Source organism: Aythya ferina (assembly GCF_964211825.1).
Source record: "Aythya ferina genome assembly, chromosome: 4".
Taxonomy (NCBI): domain Eukaryota; kingdom Metazoa; phylum Chordata; class Aves; order Anseriformes; family Anatidae; genus Aythya; species Aythya ferina.
In genome coordinates, this window is record NC_140300.1 from 49,204,869 (window position 1) to 49,217,549 (window position 12,681).

The following is a 12,681-nucleotide window of genomic DNA, read 5'->3' on the forward strand; positions in this document are numbered from 1 at the left end:
TTTATCCTAGTTATCTCACCTCCTCCAATAACCCTCAGCTGTCTATCAAGGTATTTTATAGTCTAAATCTCATCCAACTGGCTTTTTCCAGCATAACCAGTAACCTTGAATCAAGTTAAATGAAAAAGCATAGCTCTCTTATCCCACAGAAATTCTCATCTCAGACAGAAAGCACAGTTAAAAAAGGTACTAAGGAAACCTGAAGTGACACAACAGACAATAAGACCTATAATAACAACACAGTTACATGCATTTACCAAAAATACTAGAAACCTGATGTCTACAAGACACAATGAAATGAATGAAGCCGCTCTGTTCTCCACTATTACCCAGCTAGGAACGAAATCCTTTTCACAGCCTGGAGACGTTGCTATCCTAACTACTTAAAAAAGCAGAGCCACAAGATTGTGGAACCTCAGGCTCAGCTATTAGTGGCACCTAAAGCACAGCTATTAGTGGCACTGGGTCAAGACTTTCATTACATTCATGACGCAAAGATAAATTTTTCCCTTTCTGCTGCAGGCTGTGAAGTCCACCCCTGGATGCAACTAATTGCAGGTACAAATCTGTTTTTAGATCAAGTTCCACAGGCACCTTATAGCTGCAATTCTGGGAACCATTTGCTTCAGAGAAGTGCTGAAATCCCCCGCTGTCCCCTAAGCATGAGTTCCTGGGGGTAAATGAGCAACAAAAAGCTGAGAAGGTTTCTTCTTTGAATTACACAGCCCAGTTTACTCAACAAACTTGCTAACTGGAGATGACACACATCTAAATGTCTGGTTCCATAAGCTGCCTGTTCAATTATGGTTGTGATTTCTTCATTTAACCAACATTCACTATTTTTTTGCAGTGAACTACCGCTCCATTACAAGTTTCCTTGCAAGCTGCTTTTTAAGAAACATTCTTTCTACTGGGACACAAGGGATAAATGGAGGGAGGAAATAAGCTAGTATGTTACAAAAAAAACCAACAAACACCACAACTGTACAACCTATTTTCAACCCATGTGTGTTTTGTACATTTAGACAGGACACACTCCCCCAGGAAAAGACTATTTCTTTATATGCATGTCATACTTAGCAAATTAGAAACCTGCTCTTATTAAAATTAGACCTTTTAGGCAAAATCAACATAAACATACTTTTTTTTTTTTTTTTCTTTTAATGACAAAGGGAGAATAAATTCACTGACTTGAAAGGACCTTTATAGCCCCTTCCACCTCCCACTTCTTGCAATAATAACAATGCTCAACTTCTGTCTGCAAATACCAGTTATTTCTACCATTCAGAGACCACAATTAATTGTGGGTGTTGGGGTATTTTTATTGCCACAACCAAGGCAGCCCATAGCTATGAATCACATTAAAGTAAACAAACTACGAGTATTATAGATACAACCTAATAGGATCAAATCAAAGCTTTGCATAATCAACAGAAGGGAGACTATGGAGGATTAATGGGCAAAAATTATGCTAAAAACCCAAGTGAAACAGAAAGCCTGTCATGTATTTCTCTCTCCATTTTTTGAGGAAACTGTCACTGTTTTACAGAGACAGCTGTCACAAGGTCATAAATATTCACTGGGAACACTCCCAACCCATTAGGCTCACTTACACAGTCAGAATCTACAAAACTTCCAGCTGTAGAAATAGAGATGAGAAGGACAGGCCATTTAATTGGGGGAGATGAATGAAGAGCAAAGAAGGAGTCAAGTAATGAATGATACAGAGGAAAAGTAGATGAACTCTGTCAGGATGGAAACCAGGAAAGGAAGGGCCTATTAAATGAAACTTTAAGGACAAAAAATCAGAAACTGTAAAAGGATGGAATTCTCTTAAAGCACAACATCACAGCCAAGAATTCAGTGGCAGGTTGTAGGTCAGGACACCGTGACATTATGAATCAGCAGACAACTAGACGTTTTGTTGGGAGAAGCGTTTCTAGGATATGTTGGCAAAATCCAAATTTAGGTCTTAGATAAGACTAGGGAGAGCTTATAAAATAATAATTTTTAATTATTACTGGTTGTGAATACATTTCTCTGGTTGGTTTCACATTTGCCTGCTTCAAAGTTTTTACACGGCATTGTTCCAATTTATAATAATACATTACTACAGCTGTACTGAAATGTATATCTCAAGTATGACAAAACTATTACTCATAGTGACACTATTAAAGCACATCTCTGAAAGCTGCTTTATGTGGACTATTAAAAAAATGAAAATTAGAGAAATATTCCAGAGGAAAAAAAGAAAAGAATGACTTAATTCCTTTTAATCAGTTTCTCCCATTATAATTCTGTTTCTGCGTAAGCCTTCTCTGTTTTGGATATTCAGCTCCTTATCAAGAGAGACCATTTCTAGCTGGTTTGCAGGACTAACTCTACAGATCCCCCCCGTAACCTGCTTGACCAAGACTACCTGATTTTTGCTCAAGGCATTTCTCATCTGCCCCCTCCCCTCATCCCCCAAGATGTCACTTTTTTTTTTTTTTTTCATTTTCATTCTGCAATTCTGTCTTCTGTTTTAAAAAACACAACAAACTTTAATAATATTAAGGAATTGTGACTCTAGGAAACTTCTATCCTAATTTAATCCTCTACCACAAATACCAACAGTGGTAGAACCATCATTTCTCCTCTTTATTTTATTAATCTTTTCAAAAGCTGTCATGCAGCAATGCAACCATGACTTCACATTTGGCATTGATACAAGAAATCAGGAAGGGTATAGGGATTTTTCTTCCCTTAGCTCACCAAAAATAAAGAGTATGAGTCCAGGGCTCCTCTGCCTGGGAGTTGTGGTAGGGTCTGTTTGTAGCAGATGACAACAAGTCACCAGTCTAGTCCCTAACTAACCACAAAGCCCACTGGTGCTAGAACACAGACTGGCATCTCTGGCAGCTTCCCCCTCCAAGTTCAGCTCCTTGGTTGCATTTGTACATTTGCAGGACCTGGCAAGCCCTGGGACTGTAGCACCAACAGCTGTGCTACGCTAGGAATGGGAAGTGGCGATCTTGCACAAAACCTTGTTTTAAAGGTCTTCTACACACCTCTGCATAATATGTATATGTGTGTGTACATATGTATATATATATATATACACACACACACACATATTATGTACACTGCTGGGCTAGTCATAAAAAAAAAAAAAAAACAACAAGCTGTTGTAACAGTTAATGTTCATAGTGAACAGAAAGCTGCGGACAGCAGTGCAGACCAGATTACATACTTTTAGGCTTCTTACAGTGATTGATCACAAAATAAAAAGGAAACATTGTTATTGACACTGTCCTCTCATCAGTTTGATGGGCATTTCAGATTTATTTTTTAGTTAGTTTGCTGCTTAAATAACCCTTCTGGTTATAGTCATGGTCGCTTTGAAACTATTACAAAGCAAGACCTGTATAAAAATGTCTATATTAGAGTACGAGGAGCACAAAAACCAAGCAGAATCTAAAAGTTCAGGCAACCTATCAGGGATTACTGCATAGTTGAAAAGCAGTGCCCTTACAATGCGTGCACACACAGACACAAGATTAAAAAAGGCTTCCAGCCACATAGACCTGACGTGCATCAAGAACTAGTTATTTGTGAAGCAAAAGCACCTCTCAACATTACAACTCTATTTTCTATCTAGTAAATTCTTATGACTCATGCAGTGTAGCTTTATTCTGAACAGACTACAACAACAAACTGCAATCGAAACAGTTACAGAATTATGAATTTGCCTCTCCCACTGATGTTTAAGCCAAAAAATCATACTTTTTTTTTTTCAGGAAACTACAGAAGTGGCAGCAAAAATGGAGACTCTTTAGACCATTCTCGCATGAATCAGCCCATAACAACTGTGGTGGCTTCGGTCCATTACATTGACAAAATGTTTGCAATTATCCTCAGAGGCTTTGTGGAAGGCACGGGAAGCCACAGGCATTACAGCTCCCCAGACTGTATCAGTAAACTCTGGCAAGAGTGAACCTGCAGAAAGCCATTTCCCACGACTGTCGCCCTTAAAACTGCCTTCAGAGGAGGAAGACGCAATGCTTTGTGCCATATCAACACAAAGAAAGAAACCCTAAGTCACTTCTCGAACCGCACGAGGTTTCTCGGGAGTGCTCTGCTGCCACTTGGCCAAAACAAGCTGCTCCCAGCTCCACAGGTGCATGTCCCAGGGCAGGGGTTCAGGAAGGGCTGCTGAGCCTCCTCTTTCTCCCCAACAGTGCAACCCTTCCACATTGCCCAAACTACTGATACAGGAGCTGAATCTTGTGTCTGTTGGGAGGCCAAAACACAAGCTTTTTGTCTAAAGCCAGCTACTATGAGACGCAGATGTACAGCAGAGCAATACCCTATCTCAGGTACTAGCAAAAGCGTTGTTTAGATAAGAGCAGAAAAATAAATAAGGAGCAACACATCGATGCTGAACAACTAACAAAAGATGGCTCACAGAGCTATTACAGATTAACACTTCTCAGGTAAACAGGAGCTCCAAGAAAAGACAGTTTAGTGGGGAAATTGGTTCAAAGATGATTTAATGTGTAAATGCTACCATTTCAGGTGGAACAAACATAAAACTGAGGATGCTAACGGATAACCTGAGCAGTTTGGGGGAATTATACTGATTCTGTAGGTACAATACGCCTTTTTATCAGTGTAAGGACAATTTTAACCAGTTAGCAGGAATATAAGTAACGGGTAGCATATTGATCATGAATGAGTATGTGCTAACAGAACTGCACAAAACCTGACTTGTGAGGTCGAAGCACCTGCACAGCACACCATGAAGCTGGCTGACCGGCACAATCCGTACTTCAACCACTGGCTGCTGCCATGCTTGCAGAAATCAGGGAGCCTCTCAGATACAAGCCTCAGCTGGAAGCTACGGGGACTAATGTAATTTCCATCTCTGCATTTGTGGCTCAGAAACTTAGCAAAACTCCTTTCAGCTTTGTATTATTAACACCTGAGGGATGCTGCCTTCTCCTCCCCATCCCCCTCACTTCCCCATATCCAGCATCCCCAATGATGTGCCCCAGGAGCGAGTGCATGGATATACATTTGCCAGTTGCCAGATCTATTTAGCGTCAGGAACAGCAACACCCGCCTCAAGAAGCTTGACTGATGCGTGGGAATGAACACACTATGGTTTATTACTACTCTAGCACATGTCTGAGTGCAGATACAACGAAAGCTCAACTTCAGTCCCCTTCACAACTCACATGGCAGAACATCGAAGCAGGAGAAAGCCACGAGGATGGCGATCATCAATTTGCAAGGCAGCTTGCAAAATTCTCCAGCTTTCCTTATCTTCAGAAACTAAAGCAGGCCTGGCTACTGGCTCATGAATGCTGTGTCCAAATCACTGGCACTGTTTCAGTAACTACACATGCATGCTGACACAGCCTGAGATGTAGGAAGTTTACTCCTTGAGCAAAACATTGACTGCTTATTGGCCCAAGTTATAAAATATTCTGGGTTAGTTGCATTCACACTTTTTTCCTGTGTCATCCAATTTATTTTTTAAGACATTTTTTCTTGACCATTGCTTTCATTACTCCTGGTACAAATTTGGTATCAAGTATTATAAAAGACACAAAAGTTGCTCGAAGCCTGTCCCGTTATTTCACCCTCAGCAAATCATAGCCACGTCTGTCTGATTTTAACAAGGCATGAAATTATACCTCAGCAGAGTAAATTAAGAAGTAACACCATGAACAGGTGTTGTATTTCTTAGTGTCATCAGTTCAGATAGATCAATTTATATTCCTCAGTACATACTTTATTTAAAAAAAAAAAAAAAACACTCTACGTAATGAAGTAAAGGATGAAAGACCTTTGCAATAATTTTATTCTTCTTATTCTGGCAAGATAGCTTTGTACAAGCTTATGATCAGGAAGATGCTTACAGTATGCAGAAATGCTAAAATTAAAACTTGTATTCCCCTGAATACATTCACAGAAGCTGACACAAAAGTGTAAGCCAGGTAGCATATGAGATTAAAGTTCAAGTCTAAGTTTAGTTCAGAAAGACAAAAGAAAGACACAGGGAGAGCAGTGGAAGACTCATCTCCAGTGACCACTGAAACCTTAATTAGAGCTGTGCAAGACACTCCTTGGAAATTAATTTGCTCTTAGGGTCTCACAATCTTCAACAATAATAAAATCAACTCTGCTCTTCACCACTGCCATATGCAGTTTAAATTCTTACTGTTGATTTTGATAGTGTACTTTTGGCTTTTCATCTGGGTTAGTTTCGTCTTCCGTAGGAAGATCTCTCATCAGGATCTGCAAAAAAGTGACCCTATCCTGTATTCTCAGTGGAAAACAAGAAAAGGTATTTCAAACTTTTTTCCCAGGGTATAAGAAGAATAGTGGGAAAAGCCAAGAGCTCCAGAGATCCAGAATGGGACGTATTTAGAGAAAATGAGGAACTCTAGTCATCGTGCATCAGCAAAGGTGCCTTTCACAGAGAGGAACAATTTACAATGTTGTCTGTGTAAACAGAACTTTTCTGCTCTTACTTCTGACAGAATGCATGGCTTCTATAAACATACAGAAGTATACTTTGTGCTACTGTTTATTTTACCTGGAGTTTATTAAGATAGCAAAGGATTTGGTATTTTACAGGCACAGGACAGAAGTGTCAATGGTCACTAGCTAAATACAGAACAACCCAGCCGCGGGGTGAAAAAGGGTAGAAAAAGATTTCTGTTTTCTTATTTGTTCACCAGCTAACATTAATAGAAATTAAATATGCCAATTCCCTTTGGAAGAAAAATGTAATAACTACTAAACTGATAATAATGAAATAATTGCCACCATGACCTACATATCTCAGTAAGTTATTTAGTTACTTGTGTGTGAAAGGCAGTTTTACAATACTTACCAATGTATTTGTAACACTACCAGATACATAAAATGTGTAGCAAATACTTTGGTCAATATCCAAATTAGCAGTGTGGAATTATTCTAGCAGAAATACTTGAGACAAAATACTTGGAGCTCTCTCATGTTTTAAAATGTTCCATTACTCACTTTCAGCAACCTGCACTCAGAATATATAACCATACCCCTATTCTTCCCCGCATGCTGTCTGTTCTCTGTTTATACCAATATGACAGTCAAATACATGAATTATAAAATCAGCTGCAGCCTTGAATACAAAACTACATATATGTTGCTTTGAGACATGCCTGTGAGATATTGCCCCTGGTTTCTTTAACAGGAAGAGAACAGATTTAGCACTGAATACAGAGATGTATAGGACGTGAAATTAGCCAGTACAGCCATCTGTGAAAATAGAGTGCTGCCATAGTTTCATTAATATATTGACAACCAATTAAAAAGATAATTCGAAGAAAACAGAACCAGGATTGCTTATCTACAATAAGATCTAATTGATTAAATAAGGTATGTTATTCCTTCTGGCCTGCCTATAGTACCAGTCAGAAGTTATTCCAAACAGAAAATACCCTATTACTTCTTTTGTTAGGCCCTTATTAGATCAACAATTAATCTCTAGAACCTTTTCTCCTCTTATTCTCAGTCTTTCTCTTTGAGGTGTGCTGTCACAGTGAGCAGACGAGGAAAACAGTATGTACAACACTTAAAAAAAAAAATCCGTATTGACTGATGTCAATCTTACAGAACTGCTAGTATGTTTATCTAATCATCTTGCAAGCTTCTTCCTGCTCAGGTTATCCAGTAAGAATTATTTGCAGAAATTCTCAACAATATCCTTAGCATTTTCAAATGCCTACGGTCAAAATTGCACAAACAGACAATTAAGAAATTAAGTTCTTGACAGCACTTCAATACAAATAGACCAGAGGAAAAGTACATCCTCCCCTCTGTAATGCCACCACATACAATCCAGACGCACAAAACAGTACTTCAGTGTCCTGGCAAAGTGGTGCCTTTGCTCATTCTTGCCAGAACACCTGACAGCACAAGCACTACAAGCGCAGATGACAGATGGATAAATGTCCACTAGTGGTAAGGATGAGTGACAATTATATTTCTGGAGCAGCAGGTTTCAGAGAAACAAGCTGTAACAGCACTTCCTCTGAAACATAGTTCTTTAGCCCATGTGAATAAGAAGCAGATGTTTTTTGGCATCCTTAGTTGCACTGCAACCCACCTCAATTCTCAAATCCCTGGTCTCCAGCGCAACCTGCTATGCCATACAAGAATGATACCACATGAAGGATTTTTACATCATGTGCACAAGCCATCTTCAGCATTCCTGCAAGTGAATTTATACCTACAGAAGAATGCTCTGTACAGTCGCAAAAATTATAACAATGAATGTTAGGACTACGGTACCTTTGTTGTAATTTATTAGTGCCCAGACTCCATTAGTATCTGGTGTGTGAGAACATTCGCTCTTAATACACACCAGAAAGGCTCGTTGGCATTTAGGGGGAGTAAATATGGGATCACTTCTTAGGCAAGGGAAGAAAATATGCCTTCATGCTTGCATATTGCCAGGTCTCTATCCAGACTTCAGAACCATCTACAACTATATTGTAATAGACAACTAGTATTTGAAATGAAAATAATAATAATAATTGTTGCAATTCTGATTACTCATCAGGCAGATTTAGTTTTGATTTCTGTGGCAGGCATCTGAAATCATAAAAGCTGGTATTCATGTCTCCTAACTTTAACCAGCTGCAATTTCAGCATGCAACTCAAGGCAGGCTACTCTAAAAGTGGGGCTGCAGGCAAGTTACCCTCAGTACAAAACCTAAAGCATGAATAAGATAGCTGATACCCACACATGCAATGCAAAACTAAGAAAAGCAGAAAGAGGAGGACTTTGCTCAGCTAATAAAACAGCATACAAATCCAACCAGTGGTTGAGACCTAGCATCTCTTTTCATGGCGCTGACTAGAAAACAGTAGAACAGACTCACGTTTAATATACTGTAATGAACAATAATGCACTACTAGAGGAAAAGGTCATTTCTACATCTAATAGCTTCCAACAGCTAGCTTGTAAAATAAAAAAAAAATCCATATAATATAAAAAATCCATATAATAATACATAAGTTGTTTTTTTTTTAGTATCTATATAGATCATATATATGGTCTATACCTCATATTTTCGCATCCAAAACATAGAAGATTTCAATGGTATTGTATGTTTCATGTTCTATCATATGCTTTTGCAAGCATTTTATACCAGAAAAAAAAAAAAAAAAAAAAAAAAAAAGATATATTTTCTGCTATTTTCACACAGTCAGATCTGTTTAAATTCGATGGGAATTTGGGCATTTCCAAGAGTCAAAAAATATGCACTTTTTGTCTGGAAGGCTACACATGTACATTATAGTGCTCAACATGTAATACAGCTCTCAGCTTTAGCATCCTATCAATGAAATGACTACTCTCCATGTTCTCTTAAGACTTCTCCAAACCCATTTCTGTATTTTGTCCCATTGCCTAACCTTCAATGAATACATACCTAAGTGTACCTCATATATATATACACACACACACATTTGAAATACGTGCATTTCTCAGGCAGATGCAAAGGAATGACGAGAGAAATTAAAAAGAGAAGATAGAGTTAAAATCAGTTAGCCAATTCTAACTCCATCTCACATCTGTTCAGTTTGTTTCTAATACTACTGTTAAGATGCTGGAAATCCACTTGCCCAAAGCATACTAGGTAATTAAATCTAGCAAAAAATAACAAAAATGTGACAAATTCAGATATTAAAGCAGTGTTATCAGAGCAGCAGTTTCCCTTCTCTTTTCCTTAACTAATCATAGAAGTCCTGAAATGTATGGAATACCCTCTCCAGAGTCTTTGATACAACCAAAGGAAATGCTTCAATGTTAATACACTTAGGATAACAGAGAACTAATAGAATGAAGACGATGTCCAATTTTTACTTTACAACACAAAAAGCAGAACTCAGATTCGAATTTCTAACAGATATTCTTGTATCTGCACTTAATTTGTGATTGTTTCAGCAGTTAGAATAGTGAAGAAACCCTAAGACAATGAATTACTTTTTCAAGAAAACTAGATATAAATCAAAACACTTTCTGATGCTTCATAAAGAGCTTGAATTGTGGAAGATTAGCATTTTCACATTTTAATTTAGTTGCAGCTTGCTGCAAATTCCCTACACAATGCCCAGAAGTAGGCATTGCTACTTCTTTCAGTGTTAGATACAAAAAAGGAATAGTTATTTTTGAAGTATTAACAGGTATTACCAACTTTGAAATACTGTTAATACTGTCCCTTCTAGAGTTTTCAAGAACTTGCTAATTAGATCATGCTTATTTAAATTATAATAATTATACAACGATGAAAATTAATATACTGGTTGAACTCCAGCTTGCAAACTTTTCCTGTAAACTCCCTATTTCTTTCAATATATGTATTTTAGACCTATTTATATATAATGTCTATGTATGAACCATTACAATTCCCCACCACATAGTTTATTTTCAAATAATAAATCTTGACTGGGACAAACAACTTTTGAATTCTGTTCTCAGCTCTGCCAGATACACGAAGCTGCAGAAATCAATAGTCACTCTGATGCTTTTGTTTCTTTGTGCAAAATGGAGCTTCTAATATTTCCCTTGTAGTAGTGACCTGAGGGCAAGTTCATCTCTCTCTCTCACTTAAATATTTTGACGTAGACACCCAGACTCGAGATGAAAACAGAAGTTTAAATTCTTAAGTGGAGCTCGTTAAACCATGTATAGAAAATTAAATGTCTTCTCTATAGCTTAAAGAAAAGACTTTGCTATAAATAGCAAGACTGTAAATGGTACTATCATAGCATTTAATAACTGTGGGAAAAGATAACCATTCTGTAACATGTCTGAGTCACAGCAGGCATCTGCATGTGCTATCTTGGCTAAATAATTTTTGAATGGAAAAGTTTCATACTCTCATACAAATTTGGTCATTTTCTAGCTTTGTTCAGAGTTTCTGAAAAATAAGTTATTGCAGTTTAGCATGCACCAAACTGCATGTATAACCTGTAATGATACAACATAAAAAACCTTAATCATTAGATTCAAATAATTAAGAGAAAAATGTCTGCTCTTCACTGAAATACAGTAAATTAATAATGGCAGGAGTTCAACATAAGGGCCTTGGCAAGGCTTTTTTCACATTCAAGTTGCAAGTCAAAATGCTAAAATCAATCTTTTTCTCCAGTAATGTGAATATAACTTAGTATTTAACAACAGAAAATAAAAACTTACAGGCAAAGAAATCTTTTAGCAAATTTCTGCTATGACAGAGCTTCACATGGCCCTTCACATTACTTCCTGGTTTCATTTCCTGGAACAAACAGAAACAAGACACATGTGAAATTAGCTATATCATACTGAAATGTCATATACGTATACACAATAGCCTTAAATCATGCTATGAAATAAACTTTGAAAAATATTTTAATACTGGTGTCTTTCAGGTGGTACAAATCTAACATAACACTTCTGGATTTGAAAGGTAGTTTTAATTAATGTTTGCCAACTCCTATGCCCAATACTGACTTCCATCCATCTTTCTGTAGACTCTCAAATTGATTTGAGATTAATTTTTCATCTCCCTAAGCACAAGAAAACCATACATGATTTTCCATTTGCTAGCCGTACTAATGGAAAAGACCTTTTTGCAGCCTCTTACATACAGGTGCAAGCAATTTCAAAACAGTAATCGAAGTTTAATAAAACAGAAAGACCAAAATACATAATTTGTTCACTAGTAATGTTTTTACAGATGTTTGTTTGCTAAATAAAAAGTAAAGTATATAGTAAAGATCTGTCAACTCCAAAGGACCTATTGAGCTTGTCCAACACCCTGACAGCTAGCTGACCCCGAGCCAGCAATGTGCCCTTACAGCAATGCCCCACAGCAACCCGGGCTCCATTAGGATGAGTGTCACCAATGTGTTGAGGGAAGTGACCATTCCTTTCTGCTCAGCACTGGTGAGGCAAAATACCAGGCCCAATCCCAGGCTCCACAGTACAAGAGAGATGTCCACACAGGAGCAAAAGGGCATGAACTGACTTGGGCATCATCTGTATGAGGAGAGGCTAATAGAAATGAGGGCCTTGACCTTTGAGAAAAGAAGGCTCAGAGTGACCTTATCAATGAGTATAAACATCTGAAAGGGTGCAGAGTAAGGAAGGCAGAACTAGACTATTCCCTATGGTATCCAGTAAAATGACAAGAGAACACAGGACCAGAGTGAAATACAGGAAGTCCTGTTTAAACATATGTTTGTTTTTCCACTGTGAGTGTGGTCAAACACTTGAAAAGGTTGTCCAGACTGGTTAGAGAATCTCCATCCTTGGAGCTATTAAAACCCAACTGGACAGAGTCCTAGACAATGTGTTCAAGATGACCCTGCTCTGAGCAGGCTGTTGGACTAACTCACTAGGTCCTTTCCAGCCTCAACAATTCTGTGATTCTGTAAAGTGCTTTATTTAACTCATCCCTGGTTAAAATAAATTGAAAATAGGTTATAATTAATCACCCATGAAATGTCTTTTCTGAGGTGCATGAAAAAAAACAGCCAATCTCACTGTTCTTTACCTAGTGTAAAAGGCATGCAAAGGTTATAGTGGAAAGCTAACACCACACAGTAATCCTGACATTCTGATCCATTTAATTGTAGAACAGAGGCCATAAAACTTTC

At 37.8% G+C, this 12,681-nt stretch overlaps 1 protein-coding gene across 10 annotated transcripts in view; it reads right to left on the bottom strand.

Annotated features, from left to right (window-relative positions):
• Window positions 1-12,681, bottom strand: part of MARCHF1 (membrane associated ring-CH-type finger 1) — a 404,383-nt gene that overhangs the window by 148,222 nt on the left and 243,480 nt on the right. For all 10 annotated transcript variants that reach the window (XM_084518138.1, XM_084518145.1, XM_084518136.1 and 7 more), the window contains one exon: window positions 11,240-11,318. The gene's annotated coding sequence lies outside the window, so the exon portion shown is untranslated. Of the gene's footprint in view, window positions 1-11,239; window positions 11,319-12,681 lie in introns of those variants that run through there.